This window comes from Bubalus bubalis, chromosome 4, assembly GCF_019923935.1.
Source record: "Bubalus bubalis isolate 160015118507 breed Murrah chromosome 4, NDDB_SH_1, whole genome shotgun sequence".
Lineage (NCBI taxonomy): Eukaryota > Metazoa > Chordata > Mammalia > Artiodactyla > Bovidae > Bubalus > Bubalus bubalis.
Window position 1 is genome coordinate 19705531 of NC_059160.1, and position 16740 is coordinate 19722270.

Below are 16740 nucleotides of genomic sequence, written 5' to 3' on the forward strand. Positions count from 1 at the left end.
AAATACAATGTGTTAATGCTACTGCTGCCATAACAAAGTGCCATGCACTGCATGATTTAAAACACCAGGAACTGATTGTCTCACAGTACTACAGCCTGGAAGGCCCAACATCAATATATCCTCTGGGTCATGCTCTCTCAGACTGCTCTAGGAGACAGTCCTTTCTTTCCTCTTCCTGCTTCTGGTAATGGCTGGCCATGCCTAGCACTCTTTGACTTATAGATATATCACTTCAGTCCCAGGGCTGTCTTTTCCCTTTGTCTTCACGTTGTCTTCACTTTGTTAAGAGTTTTGTCTGACTCCAAATTTCCTCTTCTTATAACACCACTGGTGCTAAAGAGCTTGAGGCCTATAGTAATGATGTCTTCACTATTACATTCAGCCCAGCCCTAATTTCCAAACAAGGTCACAGTCTGAGGTCCTGAGCATTAGAATGTCAACACAACATTTTAGGCTCATAGTTGAACCTCATAAGATATGCTGCTGCTGCTAAGTTGCTTCAGTCGTGTCCGACTCTGCAGCCCCATAGATGGCAGCCCACCAGGCTTTCCCATCCCTGGGATTCTCCAGGCAAGAACACTGGAGTGGGTTGCCATTTCCTTCTCCAATGCATGAAAGTGAAAAGTGAAAGTGAAGTCACTCAGTCGTGCCCGACTCTTAGTGACCCCATGGACTGCTGCCTACCAGACTCCTCCGCCCATGTGATTTTCTAGGTGAGGGTACTCATAAGATACAGGAAGAGGAAATTTCTTGAGTCTACACACAATATACGTAACTCAGACGGTAAAGCGTCTGCCTACAATGTGGGATACCTGGGTTCCATCCCTGGGTCGGGAAGATCCCCTGGAGAAGGAAATGGCAACCCATTCCAGTATTCTTGCCTTGAAAATCCCATGGACCGAGGAGCCTGGTGGGCTATAGTCCATGGGGTCACAAAGAGTCAGACACAACTAAAGGTAGTTTCACTTTTGGTAGTTTACAAAAATAATTCTATCCCATGGGATAGATTGTGTAGTTTTTCATATTAAAATTCATAGATATTACATAAATTAAGTTACCCTCAACTGCAAAGACCCTGTGTAATCATTGATTACTGGATATTTCGTCTTATAAAGGCTTCCACCTGGGTCTGAGATCTAAAGTGCTTAAAGTGCATCACAGAACTCATAAGCTCATGAAGAGCATTATTATTTAGCAAAAAATCTTCTGAATAGTGGCAAAAGGGAATTTGTTATACATTGGCTTATCCAGTGAGGGTGCATTCAGATTGTTTATGGTGTTCAGATGTTATTTCTTCTTGTTCAGGGCATGTGTGCTCAGTGGCTCAGTTGTGTCCAACTCTTTGCAACCCTGTGGACTGGAGCACACCAAGTTCCTCTGTCCATGGAATTCTCCAGTCAAGAATACGGGAGTGGGTTGCCATTTACTTCTCCAGAGGATCTTCACAGCCCAAACCCATGTCTCCTGCAAGTCTTGGATTGGCAGGTGGATTCTTTTTCCATTGAGCCACCTGGGAAGCCCCTTTCCTGTTGAGAGCCAGAGATAATATCAGATTTGTTATTGTCAAAAGTGTCTTTTCTAATTTTATTTCTCCTATCCGGAGAAAATGAGTTTTTTTTTTTTTTTTTCATTGAAACAATGTAAATCTTCTAGAGGCTGCATCTCTCTAGTACCAGCATTCAACTTTGGTGACATCATTATGTCATGATGTCCATGAATACTGTTTTCTAGCAGCTCCCTCAAAGGCTGCTACTGCTCTTCATTGAAGATCACAAGTGCATATCTACCGGGGTCCGTTGGATCCAGGGATTCCCTCAGGAGGACGGCGTTGGCGATTAAAAGATAAATAAAAGGGAAAAGACAGAGGTGAACTATCTGGTTTACGCGGAAAGCCAATAAAACCTGTGACATCAAGTTTGCTCTGACCATGGAGGCCGCAGGTGCCCTCTCGAATAGCGGAAGGTGCCCCACCTTAGGCACCTTCTCGAGTGGGTCTTAGATGCCCAGGCAAGTAAGTGGTCTCAGAGAGCCGCCACACTCCAAGTCATTCACCCTGAAGGAAGAACAGAGAAGAAAAGGAGAGAAAAGGAAGCAAGAAAGAAGGACAAGGGGAGACCAAGCTTTGAGCAAGACCCATAGCTTTATTTTCAAAGGGAGCTTATATACCTTAAGTTGTGCATAGAGGATAATAGGGGGTGTGAAATCATGCAAAGTCAGCAGTCTTTGATCCTTATCAAGACCAGGTTTTCTTTTCTGCAAGCTTTTCATATACAAATGGTTTAGGTGATTTACATCATCTTCTGGCCAGAAGGTCTGTTAACATTTTATGACTCTGATAAAGGTTTGTCAACCATAAGACTTATTTTCTCTAAGAGTAATTATTTTAAAGTTTGGCGCCATCCTCCGAAGGTGTTAGATAAAGTTGCATTCCTTTAGGGCAAAGATGCAGTGGGCTTACAACAAAGGAAAGAATTTATTACCTTAAGGGTCTAAAGTTGTTAACACCAAGGCCACTGCTTATTTTTTTCTATATACCAGCTATATTAATTAATACACTTCCAAGGATACAATACAAGGGATGTGGAAACTTGGCAGCAAGCATTGGCTCAACAATGAAATCTTCTACTAGTTCTATTCTAACAATTTCTAACTCCAAGAGAGGCTCTATACTATTTGAATATCTTAAGCTTCCCGTGCCTCTTGTGGTTGGGAGACTGTAAACAATCATATGCGTAGCTGTAGGAGTCAGGGTAAACCTGTCAAGCAAGTAAGAGAGCCCTCTGAGGGGTTTGGATTTAAACACTCCTATTATGCCCAGGAGGCTTATTAACTAGAACTTTAAGTATATTTCCTTCAGAGAAAGGTGGTCTGGGATAGCCCCCCGTTAATGTCAGAGGAGTTGGTGAAAGTCGTAAAACAGTAAAACAGACAGATTCTGGTTTTGGGGTAGACGCTCAGGCAAATCCAGCGGGGTGGGGGGGGTGGTGGGTTCCTCTAGCCCTGACTTGCCTTGCCCATCCGGGTTCTCCCGCATGACCTTGTCATGGGTGGGAAATCCTGTGCTGGGTCCTGGCAGCTATCTTAAAAAAAATATGCAGAAAATGTGAGCAGGAATGAATTTGAAATTTATCATTCACATTTTTATAGCATAATTGTAAAGCAGCACATTTTTCAACCATGTCATCACTGAATTATTCAAACTATAATCCCTGCCTTCCTGAGGAAAATTTTAGGGTAATCACACTCAAGAATGTTTAAAAATAAATATAAAAATGAATATATCTAAAATAAATAGGATATCACGTCATGACCAAATTGAATTTTATCTAGGAACATAAAGCCGTCTCTTAACATTAGAAAATTTAAAATGTCACTCATTACATTAAAAGATTAAGGAATAGAAACCATGACAACATCAAAACAGATACACAAACAAAAGCATACAAGAAAATGAAGTCTCTTCCTACAGAAAAAATAATCTCTTAACAAATAAAAATAGAAAAGAATCAACCTAACTTTTAAGAAAAGGATATAAAAAACTAGATACAACACGACTAATGTTAACATATCAGAAGCATTTCCTTTAAAATGTGGAACAATTTTTACCATCAATATTGTCCTGGAAATTCCACCCATTTTAATTATACAAGAAATAATTAATTTTTACAATATAGGAAAAATAAAACTGTTACTACTAGATGCTATGTTTTCCAGTATTTAAATGAATCCACAAATTATTAGAAAATTATGAATTGTCAGAAAGCATGTTGAACAGAACAAGAATACCTAAAAGAATTATCTTGCTAATAAAAACAACTATTTTAAAAGATAATAAAAGTATATAATTGCAAAAGCAATAGATACATATAATAGAGACACATATAATAAATACTATGCAGTAACTGTTTAGATAAATTGTAAGTTATACAAGACAAAAATCAATACAAGAGATACATTGTAAATGAGTAAGAAAATAATATATAAATACAACACTCCCAAAATTAACCTAGAGATTCTGTTAAATTTCATGATTCTTCTCAAATTGATATAGATGAGCCAAGATCCAGACCATTTAAAAAGTATAAAACTAATAAGAAAATTGCTTTCAAAATCATTCCAGCTGTGTCATCAGGCTATAATATTAAAGCAGTGAAATGCTGAAATTTCAACAAAAGGAAAGGGGAAAAGTTGATAAATATTAAAACCATCTTACTCCTTGATGTTAAGTCCACTGTCGGGAACTGATTTAGTGCACTTTTTTTTCCTACAAATCCATTTCTTCTCTGTGTAGCATCTAGCTGTTGCAACACCATTTTCATTAAGGTAAAAACATATTTCATTCCTTGTCATATTAATCCTACAATAAAGGAATGAAACACTGTGCATTAGGGAGTCCTGTGACTTCTCTCTTGGTCAATGACACCTTTAAAAAAAAAAATTATCTGTTTCAGTTCAGTTCAGTTCAGTCTCACAGTCATGTCTGACTCTTTGTGACCCCATGAACCACAGCACACCAGGCCTCCCTGTCCATCACCAACTCCTGGAGTCCACCCAAGCCCATGTCCATCGAGTCGGTGATGCTATACAGTCATCTCATCCTCTATCGTCCCTGTCTCCTCCTGCCCTCAATCTTTCCCAGAATCAGGGTCTTTTCCAATGAGTCAGCTCTTTGCATCAGGTGGCCAAAGTATGGGAGTTCCAGTTTCAATATCAGTCCTTCCAATGAACGCCGAGGACTGATCTCCTTTAGGATGGACTGGGTGGATCTCCTTGCAGTCCAAGGGACTCTCAAGAGTCTTCTCCAACACCACAGTTCAAAAGCGCCAATTCTTAGACGCTCAGCCTTCTTTACAGTCCAACTCTCACATCCATACATGACCTCTGGAAAAACCATAGCCTTGACTAGATGGATCTTTGTTGACAAAGTAATGTCTCTGCTTTTGAATATGCTGTCTAGGTTGGTCATAACCTTCCTTCCAAGGAGTAAGCGTCTTTTAATTTCATGGCTGCAATCACCATCTGCAGTGATTTTGGAGCCCATAAAAATAAACTTAGCCACTGTTTCCCCATCTATTTGCCATAAAGTGATGGGACTGAATGCCATGGTCTTAGTTTTCTGAATGAATTATCTGTCTAGAACTCTGAAAAAGTATGCTGCTACACAGTCCTTTCTTGCTAAGGTTAAGATGTCTGTATCAAATTGGACCAAAGTTGTCTCCCTTCCAAGAATCTGTATTTGTTAAACTAAGTTACATGTTATTGGTAGAGTCATCAAATTGTAGAAATCAATGGTTCTTAACCCTGGGGTGAGTTTGCCTTCCACCAGCCCTTCCAAGGGACACTTGGAAATATCTGAAGATGTTTTTGGTTGCCTCAAGAGGAATGGGGCAGGGGAATTTGCTACTGTCTCATGAGTAGAGGCCAGGGATGTTGCCAGCATCCTATTGTGCACAAGAAAGTGCTCCCTCCACACAGGAAAGAACGATGTGGTCCAAAATGTCCACTTTGTCTGCTATTGAGAAATTCTAGCATAGACTAAATGCCTAAGTGGCTGGCAGTCACAATTTGGGGTGTTTATACTGGGTCGTATATGCAGTGAACTCAATTTTTTAGGTCCAATTCTCCATGTTGTAAAATAGAAGGTATGAATCCCAGGTTAAATTGCAAATATCAGTGCAAATAAAAGCAGGTTAAAATAAATTTACCTTGAACTGTGAAACTTGTCAGCAAACAGTTAGCATGAAGCTTGTGAAAGAGATATAAGATTAGAGAAAATAGGGTAAAATCATGAAAAAGTCTACTCTTACTGTGTATGTGAATCTCAGGTCTTTACTTTCAAAGTAACCAACTAAGAAGTCTTTTCCCTTATATCTTTTTTTCATTTTTTAAATTGGAATATAATTGCTTTGAAATGTGTTATTTTTTGCTTTACTTTTTTTAAATATAAATTTATTTATTTTAATTGAAGAGTAATTACTTTACAATATTGTAGTGGTTTTGCCATACATTGACATGAATCTGCCACGGGTGTACATGTGTTCCCCATCCTGAACCCCCCTCCCACCTCCCTCCAAATCCCATCCCTCTGGGTCATCCCAGTGCACCAGCCCTGAGCACCCTGTCTCATGCATCGAACCTGGCCTGGCAATTGGTTTCACATATGATAATATACATGTTTCAATGCCATTCTCCCAAATCATCCCACACTCACCCTCTCCCACAGAGTCCAAAAGACTGTTCTGTACATCTGTGTCTCTTTTGCTGTCTCGCATATAGGGTTATCGTTACCATCTTTCTAAATTCCATATATATGCATTAGTATACTGTATTGGTGTTTTTCTTTCTGGCTTATTTCACTCTGTATAATAGGCTCCAGTTTCATCCACTTCGTTAGAACTGATTCAAATGTATTCTTTTTAATGGCTGAGTAATATTACATTGTGTATATATACCATGGCTTTCTTATCCATTCGTCTGCTGATGGACCCCTAGGTTGCTTCCATGTCCTGGCTATTATAAACAGTGCTGCAATGAACATTGAGGGTACATGTATCTCTTTCAATTCTGGTTTCCTCAGTGTGTATGCCTCGTAGTGGGATTGCTGGATCATATGGCAGTTCTATTTCTAGTTTTTTAAGGAGTCTCCACACTCTTCTCCATAGTGGCTGTACTAGTTTGCATTCCCACCAACAGTGTAAGAGGGTTCTGGTTTCTCCACACCCTCTCCAGGATTTATTGCTTGTAGACTTTTGGATAGCAGCCATTCTGACTGGCATGAAATGGTGCCTCATTGTGGTTTTGATCTGCATTTCTCTGATAATGAGTGATGTTGAGCATCTTTTCATGTGTTTTTTAGCCATCTGTATGTCTTCTTTGGAGAAATATTTGTTTAGTTCTTTGGCCCAGTTTTTGACTGGGTCGTTTATTTTTCTGGAATTGAGCTGCAGGAGTTGCTTGTATATTTTTGAGATTAATTCTTTGTCAGCTGCTTCATTTGCTATTATTTTTTCCCATTCTGAAGGCTGTCTTTTCACCTTGCTTATAGCTTTTTTTGTTGTGCAAAAGCTTTTAAGTTTAATTAGGTCCCATTTGTTTATTTTTGCTTTTATTTCCAATATTCTGGGAGGTGGGTCATAGAGGATCCTGCTGTGATTTATGTCAGAGAGTGTTTTGCCTATGTTTTTCTCTAGGAGTTTTATAGTTTCTGGTCTTATGTTCAGATCGTTAATCCATTTTGAGTTTATTTTTGTGTATGGTGTTAGAAAGTGTTCTAGTTTCATTCTTTTACAAGTGATTGACAAGTTTTCCCAGCACCACTTGTTAAAGAGATTGTCTCTTCTCCATTGTATATTCTTGCCTCCTTTGTCGTAGATAAAGCGTCCATAGGTGCTTGGATTTATCTCTGGGCTTTCTATTTTGTTCCATTAATCTATATTTCTGTCTTTGTGCCAGTACCATACTGTCTTGATGACTGTGGCTTTGTATTAGAGCCTGAAGTCAGGCAGCTTGATTCCTCCAGTTCCATACTTCTTTCTTAAGATCGCTTTGGCTATTCGAGGGTTTTTGTATTTCCATATAAATTGTGAAATTATTTGTTCTAACTCTGTGAAAAATACCGTTGGTAGCTTGATAGGGATTGCATTGAATCCATAGATTGCTTTGGGTAGTATACTCATTTTCACTATATTGACTCTTCCAATCCATGAACATGGTACATTTCTCCATCTATTTGTGTCCTCTTTGATTTCTTTCACCAGCATTTTATAGTTTTCTATATATAGGACTTTTGTTTTTTTCAGTTCAGTTCAGTTCAGTCACTCAGTCGTGTCCAACTCTTTGTGACCCCATGAAGCACAGCACACCAAGCTTTCCTGTCCATCACCAACTCCTGGAGTCCACCCAAAATTATGTCCATCGAGTCGGCAATGCCATTCAGCCATCTCATCCTCCATTGTCCCCTTCTCCTCCTGCCCCCAACTTTCCCAGCAGCAGGGTCTTTTCCAAAGAGTCAGCTCTTCACATCAGGTGATCAAAGTATTGGAGTTTCAGTTTCAACATCAGTCCTTCCAATGAACATCCAGGACTGATCTCTCCTAGGATGGACTGGTTGGATCTCCTTGCAGTCCAAGGGACTCTCAAGAGTCTTCTCCAACACCACAGTTCAAAAGCATCAATTCTTTGGCACTCAGCCTTCTTCATAGTCCAACTCTCACATCCATACATGACCATTAAAAAAACCATAGCCTTGACTAGACGGGCCTTTGTTGACAAAGTAATGTCTCTGCTTTTGAATATGCTGTCTAGGTTGGTCACAACTTTCCTTCCAAGGAGTAAGCATCTTTTAATTTCATGGCTGCAATCACCATCTGCAGTGATTTTGGAACCCAGAAAAACTCAGCCACTGTTTCCACTGTTTCCCCAGATGGGACCGGATGCCATGATCTTCGTTTTCTGAATGTTGAGCTTTAAGCCAACTTTTTCACTCTCCTCTTTCATTTTCATCAAGAAACTCTTTAGTTTTTCTTCACTTTCTGCCATAAGGGTAGTGTCATCTGCATATCTGAGGTTATTGTTATTTCTCACCGTAATCGATATACTCCTAAGTAGTTTATTCTTTCTTTGTAATGGTGAATGGAATTGTTTCCTTAATTTCTCTTTCTGTTTTCTCATTGTTAGTGTATAGGAATGCAAAGGATTTCTGTGTGTTAATTTTATATCCTGAAACTTTGCTGTATTCATTGATTAGCTCTAGTAATTTTCTGGTGGAATCTTTAGGGTTTTCTATGTAGAGGATCATGTCATCTGCAAACAGTGAGAGTTTTACTTCTTCTTTTCCAATATAGATTCCTTTTATTTCTTTTTCTGCTCTGATTGCTGTGGCCCAAACTTCCAAAACTATGTTGAATAGTAGTGGTGAAAGTGGGCACCCTTGTCTTGTTCCTGACTTTAGAGGAAATGCTTTCAATTTTTCACCATTGAGGATAATGTTTGCTGTGGGTTTGTCATATATAGCTTTTATTATGTTGAGGTATGTTCTTTCTATTTCTGCTTTCTGGAGGGTTTTTTATCATAAATATATGTTGAATTTTGTCAAAGGCTTTCTCTGCATCTATTGAGATAATCATATGGTTTTTATCTTTCAATTGGTTAATGTAGTGTATTACGTTGATTGATTTGTGGATATTGAAGAATCCTTGCATCCCTGGGATAAAGCCCACTTGGTCATGGTGTATGATCTTTTTAATGTATTGTTGGATTCTGTTTGCTAGAATTTTGTTAAGGATTTTTGCATCTATGTTCATCAGTGATATTGGCCTGTAGTTTTCTTTTTTGTGGCATCTTTGCCTGGTTTTGGTATTAAGGTGATGGTGGCTTCATAGAATGAGTTTGGAAATTTACCTTCCTCTGCAATTTTCTGGAAGAGTTTGAGTAGGATAGGTGTTAGCTCTTCTCTAAATTTTTGGTAGAATTCATCTGTGAAGTCCTCTGGTCCTTGGCTTTTGTTTGCTGGAAGATTTCTGATTACAGTTTCAATTTCTGTGCTTGTGATGGGTCTGTTAAGATTTTCTATTTCTTCCTGGTTCAGTTTTGGGAAGTTGTACTTTTCTAAGAATTTGTCCATTTCTTCCAAGTTGTTCATTTTATTGGCATATAGTTGTTGATAGTAGTCTCTTATGATCCTTTGTATTTCTGTGTTGTCTGTTCTGATCTCTCCATTTTCATTTCTAATTTTGTTGATTTGGTTCTTCTCCCTTTGTTTCTTGATGAGTCTGGCTAATGGTTTGTCAATTTTATTTATCTTCTCAAAGAACCAGCTTTTGCTTTTGTTGAGTTTTGCTATGGTGTCTTTTGTTTCTTTTGCATTTATTTCTGCCCTAATTTTTAAGATTTCTTTCCTTCTACTAACCCTGAGGTTCATAATTTCTTCCTTTTCAAGTTGCTTTAGGTGTAGAGTTAGGTTATTTATTTGACTTTTTCTTCTTTCTTGAGGTAAGCCTGTATTGTTATGAAGCTTCCCTACTAGCACTGCTTTTACAGTGTCCCATAGGTTTGGGGTTGTTGTGTTTTCATTTTCATTCACTTCTGTGCATATTTTGATTTCTTTTTTGATTTCTTCTCTGAATTGTTGGTTATTCAGCAGCATGTTGTTCAGCCTCCATATGTTGGAATTTTTAATAGTTATTCTCCTGTCATTGACATCACGACTGAGTGACTTCACTTCACTTCACTTCACTTACCGCATTGTGGTCAGAAAAGACGCTTGGAATGATTTCAATGTTTTTGAATTTACCAAGGCTAGATTTATGGCCCAAGATGTGATCTATCCTGGAGAAGGTTCCATGTGCACTTGAGAAAAAGGTGAAATTCATTGTTTTGGGGTGAAATGTCTTATAGATATCAATTAGGTCTAACTGGTCTATTGTATTATTTAAGGTTTATGTTTTCTTATTCATTTTCTTTTTAGTTGATCTATCCATAGGTGTGAGTGGGGTATTAAAGTCTCCCACTATTATTGTGTTATTGTTAATTTCCCCTTTCATACTTGTTAGCATTTGTCTTACATATTGTGGTGCTCCTATGTTGGGTGCATATATATTTATAATTGTTATATCTTCTTCTTGGATTGATCCTTTGATCATTATATAGTGTCTCTCTTTGTCTCTTTTCACAGCCTTTGTTTAAAGTCTATTTTATCTGATATGAGTATTGCTACTCCTGCTTTCTTTTGGTCTCTATTTGTGTGGAATATCTTTTTCCAGCCCTTTACTTTCAGTCTGTATGTGTCCCTTGTTTTGTTGGGGGTGTCTTGTAGACAACATATATAGGGGTCTTGTTTTTGTATCCATTCAGGCAGTCTTTGTCTTTTGGTTGGGGCATTCAACTCATTAACGTTTAAGGTAATTATTGATAAGTATGATTCTGTTGCCATTTACTTTGTTATTTTGGGTTCAAGTTTATGCATCCTTTCTGTGTTTCCTGTCTAGAGAAGATCGTTTAGCATTTGTTAGAGAGCTGGTTTGGTGGTGCTGAATTCTCTCAGCTTTTGCTTGCCTGTAAAGCTTTTATTTTCTCCTTCATATTTGAATGAGATCCTTGCTGGGTACAGTAATCTGGGCAGTAGGTTTTTTTTCTTTCATCACTTTATGTCCTGCCATTCTCTTTTGTTTTGAAGAGTTTCTATTGAAAGATCAGCTGTTATCCTTATGGGAATCCCCTTGTGTGTTATTTGTTTTTCCCTTGCTGTTTTTAATATTTGTTCTTTGTGTTTGATCTTTGTTAATTTGATTAACATATGTCTTGGGGTGTTTTGCCTTGGGTTTATCCTGTTTGGAACTCTCTGGATTTCTTGCACTTGGGTGACTATTTCCTTCCCCATTTTAGAAAAGTTTTCAACTATTATCTCCTCAAGTATTTTCTCATGGTCTTTCTTTTTGTCTTCTTCTTCTGGGACTCCTATGATTCGAATGTTGGGGTGTTTAACATTGTCCCAGAGGTCTCTGAGGTTGTCCTCATTTCTTTTAACTGTTTTTTTCTTTTTATCCTCTCTGTTTCATTTAGTTCTACCATTCTATCTTCTACCTCATTTATCCTATCTTCTGCCTCCGTTATTCTACTGTTGGCTCCATCCAGTGTTTTTGATCTCATTTTTTGCATTGTTCATTATATATTGATTCTTTTTTTATTTCTTCTAGGTCCTTGTTAAACATTTCTTGCATCTTCTCAATCCTTGTCTCCAGGCTATTTATCTGTAACTCCATTTTGTTTTCAATATTTTGGATCATTTTCACCATCATTATTTGGAGTTTTTTATCAGGTAGACTCTATCTCTTCCTCTTTGGTTTGGTTTGGTGGGCATTTATCCTGTTCCTTTACCTGCTGAGTATTTCTCTGTGGTAGGTTATAAAAATGAAAATTAAAGGAATAATAGAAGACTTAAAAATAATAAAAAAAATTTTAATGATAATAGTAAAAATATATCTAGGACATTCTCTGGAGCTGCTGCATACAGTGTGGGATCAGTTCATTTTCAGATAGTTCCTTGATCTGGCTTATATTTCTCAAGATTTATAGGCCCCTTTCTATGTAGTCGGTGCTAACTACAGGGTTTGAATCTATTACACCTGTCACTTCCAAAGCAGTTCCCTCTGTTTATTTTAGCTTCTGCTTCTGTTAGGTCCATACTATTTCTGTCCTTTATCGAGCCCATCTTTGCATGAAATGTTCCCTTGGTATCTCTAACTTTCTTATAGAGATCTCTAGTCTTTCACATTCTGTTATTTTTCTCTATTTCTTTGCATTGATAGCTGAGGAAGGCTTTCTTATCTCTCCTTTCTATTCTTTGGAACTCTGCATTCAGAGGCTTATATCTTTCCTTTTCTCCTTTGCTTTTCGTTTCTCTTCTTTTCACAACTATTTGCAAGGCCTCCCCAGACAGCCATTTTACTTTTTTGCATTTCTTTTCCATGGGGATGGTCTTGATCCCTGTCTCCTGTACAATGTCACAAACCTCTGTCCATAGTTCATCAGGCACTCTATCTATCAGATCTAGTCCCTTAAATGTATCTCTCACTTCCACTGTATAATCATATGGGATTTGATTTAGGTAATTCCTGAATGGTCTAGTGGTTTTCCCTACTTTCTTCAATTTCTGAATTTGGCAATAAGGTGTTCATGATCTGAGCCACAGTCAGCTCCTTGTCTTGTTTTTTTCTGACTGTATAGAACTTCTCCATCTTTGGCTGCAAAGACTATAATCAATCTGATTTTGGTGTTGTCCATCTGGTGATGTCCACATGTAGATTCTTCTCTTGTGTTGTTGGAAGAGGGTGTTTGCTATGACCAGTGCGTTCTCTTGGCAAAACTCTACTAGCCTTTGCCCGACTTCATTCTGTATTCCAAGGCCAAATTTACCTATTATCCCAGGTGTTTCTTGATTTCCTACTTTTGCATTCCAGTCCCCTATATGAAAAGGACATCTTTTTTGGGTGTTAGTTCTAAAAGGTCTTGTAGGTCTTCATAGAACCATTCAACTTCAGCTTCTTCAGTGTTACTGGTTGGGGCATAGGCTTGGATTACTGTGATACTGAATGGTTTGCCTTGGAAATAAACAGAGATAGTTCTGTCATTCACCTGAATTTAACTTTTCTCAAACCTTGAGCTAACCAATGAATTTTTCTTATGGAAATGCTTGTCTTAAGCTATGTTAATGTACTATGTATTTACCCTAGACTCTATCTTCAAGAGGGTTCTGCCTAAGACTCAGAAGAGACTTGACAAACCAGTATGTTTTACTCATACATTGTTCTCCTAATCTATGTTAATGAAACTAGCTTGTAAAAGAATACTAAGTCAGTTAGGGTCACAGTTTGATTCAAACATCATTTGTAAGTTAATCACACCAAGTTTACCAATATAAATTTTACTGATTGATTTATTTTACTGTCCAGATTTCTGTAAAAATTTAGCTTTCTTTATGAGAAAATTAGCAGAAGCCAAGCAAACAGGGCAGCACCTCATAGTCAGGAAGATATTATATATTCACAGGTATGTTTAGAACATTCTGTACTTGGAACGTTGTACTAGTCTCTGAGGACACGGAAGTGAACTAGACATAGTCCATGCATCTTACAAAACCTGAGGTAAAAGGGACTGTAAGACAAAAATAATCAAATACATAATTTCAAGTATATAAAATTGTATATTTTATATAATATAAATATATAATATATAAATAGATACAAAACTAAATATCTGCAAAATTATATAAAATTACAAGGAGAAATTGATGACAAACATATAATATCGCTTATACATGGAATCTTAAAAAAAGGGTACAAATGAACTTATCTACAAAACTGAAATAGAGTCATAGATGTAGAAATCAAACTTATGGTTACCAGGTGGTAAAGGGGTGTAAAGAGAAGTAGAGGGATAAATTGGGAGACTGAAACTGACATTATATGCCACTCTCTATAAAATAGATAATTGGTAAGGAATAATGCATTGCCCAGGCAAACTCTATACTGTGTTAATTCCTAAGAGGAAAGAATCTTAAAAAGAGTGCTACAATCCATAGGGTTGCACAGAGTTGGATGTGACTGAAGCGACTTAGCATGCACAACGCACATACCTACAGGACATCTTAAGAGGGGGCACAGGCTCAGATGTGTTTAAATTATGGATGGTAGTTTCTAATGAACTCTAAAATGGTCATTATAATTGAAAGGCTTTTATTGCCACTTCCTCTTCCAACTAAATAAATATATCTTAGTGTCGCCAGTTCTGAAAACCCTTCAATGTAACCATCACGTATTTACTTTACATCAACTTCTTTTACGAATTTTTATAGCCTAAGAATCTGGCAAAGAACTAGAAATGCATGCAGTTGAAAAATCTTTATCACTTTGTTTTCTAGCAGCATTTTATTAGCTTTGCCCTTTTTTTTTTTCCAAAATCACAAATATCCAATTAAGAACTTAGCTTTTTTAAAACCTTTTTTTAAGAACTCGAGACCAGCATTATTCTAGTTTATAAGTTTTTTGCACAAAACTTTCAGTACATGAAATATTGTGAGAAATGGTTTTCAGTTTTGTTTAAATCACAGTGCCTCTCTTGATACTTTCTCAAATTATATATAAGAAATCATTTTTAATAGTGGCCATAAATCATATCCTTTTGGCAATCAGTTACTGTTTCTTTAATCTGAGGCTTAGTATATCTATGTCTGCATATGTTTGGGTACATCCAGATTGTAGTTTCCCAGCTCATGAGAGGACTGAAAACAATTATCTCATTTATCAACCCTCTGAGACGCAGAAGGTTAAGACTAGATTTGGTCGTGTTGAGAAAACAGAGTATGGAGTTAATAGATGGCCTCCAGCAGGAAAACCTACACTGAAGTGAATCCGGAGAGGTGGGTGGGGGAGAAAGACAGGCATTATTAGTCTATGCTTTTGTTTTTCAAGCATAATTTGATTTGCTTGTATGCAAATACATACATGCATACATGTACATGTACAGCTGATTCACTCTGCTGTACACCTGAAATTAACACAATTTTCATTGGAATATAGTTGTAGATCATAATTTAAAAAAAAAGAAGAAGAAGAAAAAGAGGAGCACACCACTAAGATGGGAGAAATGGAAGCACTGGGTTGGCCAAAAATGTCATTTGGATTTTCTATTCTGTAAGATCTTATTCACTGGACAACCCAATACATAAAGACAGAAGATGCATTATAAATTGCTATTTAGTCCATTTTTGGACTCATCAGTACAGTGCAGCTAATACTCTAAAATTCTAAAACATTCTGTTTCTAAAACTCAATCATACATAAACATTTGTGAGATTGGGTATCACACGGGTAATGAGTGGTGGTAATTTCATATTTGTTATTTAAATGGGGTGAAAGCAGGATTTTTAAAATCATTAAAGTGTAAAAAACAGATTGGTATTTGTTTATAGGTATAATGTTTACTTAGCACACTGTAATTTAAAACAGAAACACTGAGAATTAAAGTGTAAAAGGTACCTTTACAGTATTTCTAATGCCTTAAAATACAGAGTCTAAAATAAAGATTAGTCTTAGTAATTTTTAAAATTTTTTGGCTGCCCCAGATCTTAGTTGCAGCATGTGGGATCTTTGATATTCATTTCTGCATGTAAAATCTAGGTGTTTTTTTTTTTCCCCCAATTTTATGATTTCTTTTGTTTCCTACTTATTGTGGTAAATGGAGAATTTATTATTATTGGAGCAAAATCCCACATGCCACAACTAAAGATTCCACATGAGGTACATCTGATTCACTTTGTTGTACAGTATGTGGACTCTTTAGTTGCCGCAAGTGGGACCTCTTGCTTGCAGGATGCAAGTTCTAGTTCCCTGACCAAGGATCCAACAGTCCCCTGCACTGGCAGCAGAGTCTCAGCCACTGGGCAACCAGGGAGGTCCCTAGTCTTAGTAGTGTTAAAAACTTCTCTATAGGTTTATTTTCTTAATTTAATTAATTAATTATTAGTTTTTGGCAGCACTGGACCGTCACTGCAGTGTGTGGATTTCTCACTGTGGTGCCGTCTCCTGCAGTGAAGCACAGGCTCTAGGCGTGAGGCTTCAGTAGCTGCAGCACTCGGGCTCATAGTTGTGGCTCACGGGCTCTGGAGAGCGGGCTCAGTAGCTGTGGCACAAGAGCCTAGCTGCTCTGTGGTGCGTAGAATCTTCCTGGACTAGGGTTGGAGCCCGTGTCTGCTGCATTGGCAGGCAGATTTTTATCCACTGTGCCACCAGGGAAGTCCAAAAACGTGACCATGTACATTTGGAACTGACAGTAAGGGAATTTTGAATGTGTTAACCAATTGTAACATTTCTCATTGGTTATTAAAATAAATTTGCATGGTTTCAGCTATCATAGTCATTTTTATGGTCCCACATGTGCAAATAAAGCGCCATTTATGTGGGAAAAAGGGAATTCTTTCATATTTACAGGTTCAAAACATAAACATCAACTCATATTTTTTTTTAATTTTATTTTATTTTTAAACTTTACATAATTGTATTAGTTTTGCCAAATATCAAAATGAATCCTCCATTTAACACCTACTTAATTTAATATTCAAAGGCTACATGCTGTTTGTTACAATGTTTCTATACCACCTGGCTCCCCTCCTTGCCTCCTTGGACAGGTCTTTCAGGGTTGAGATGCTCTCTCTCTGGCTTAAGTTCTAAAAGTTCCCACTGAATA

At 37.5% G+C, this 16740-nt stretch overlaps 1 protein-coding gene across 1 annotated transcript in view; it reads right to left on the bottom strand.

Annotated features, from left to right (window-relative positions):
* LOC112584482 (C-type lectin domain family 2 member H) overlaps nt 1-16740 on the bottom strand; it is a 70226-nt gene that overhangs the window by 36621 nt on the left and 16865 nt on the right. The gene's annotated exons all lie outside the window — the stretch shown is intronic.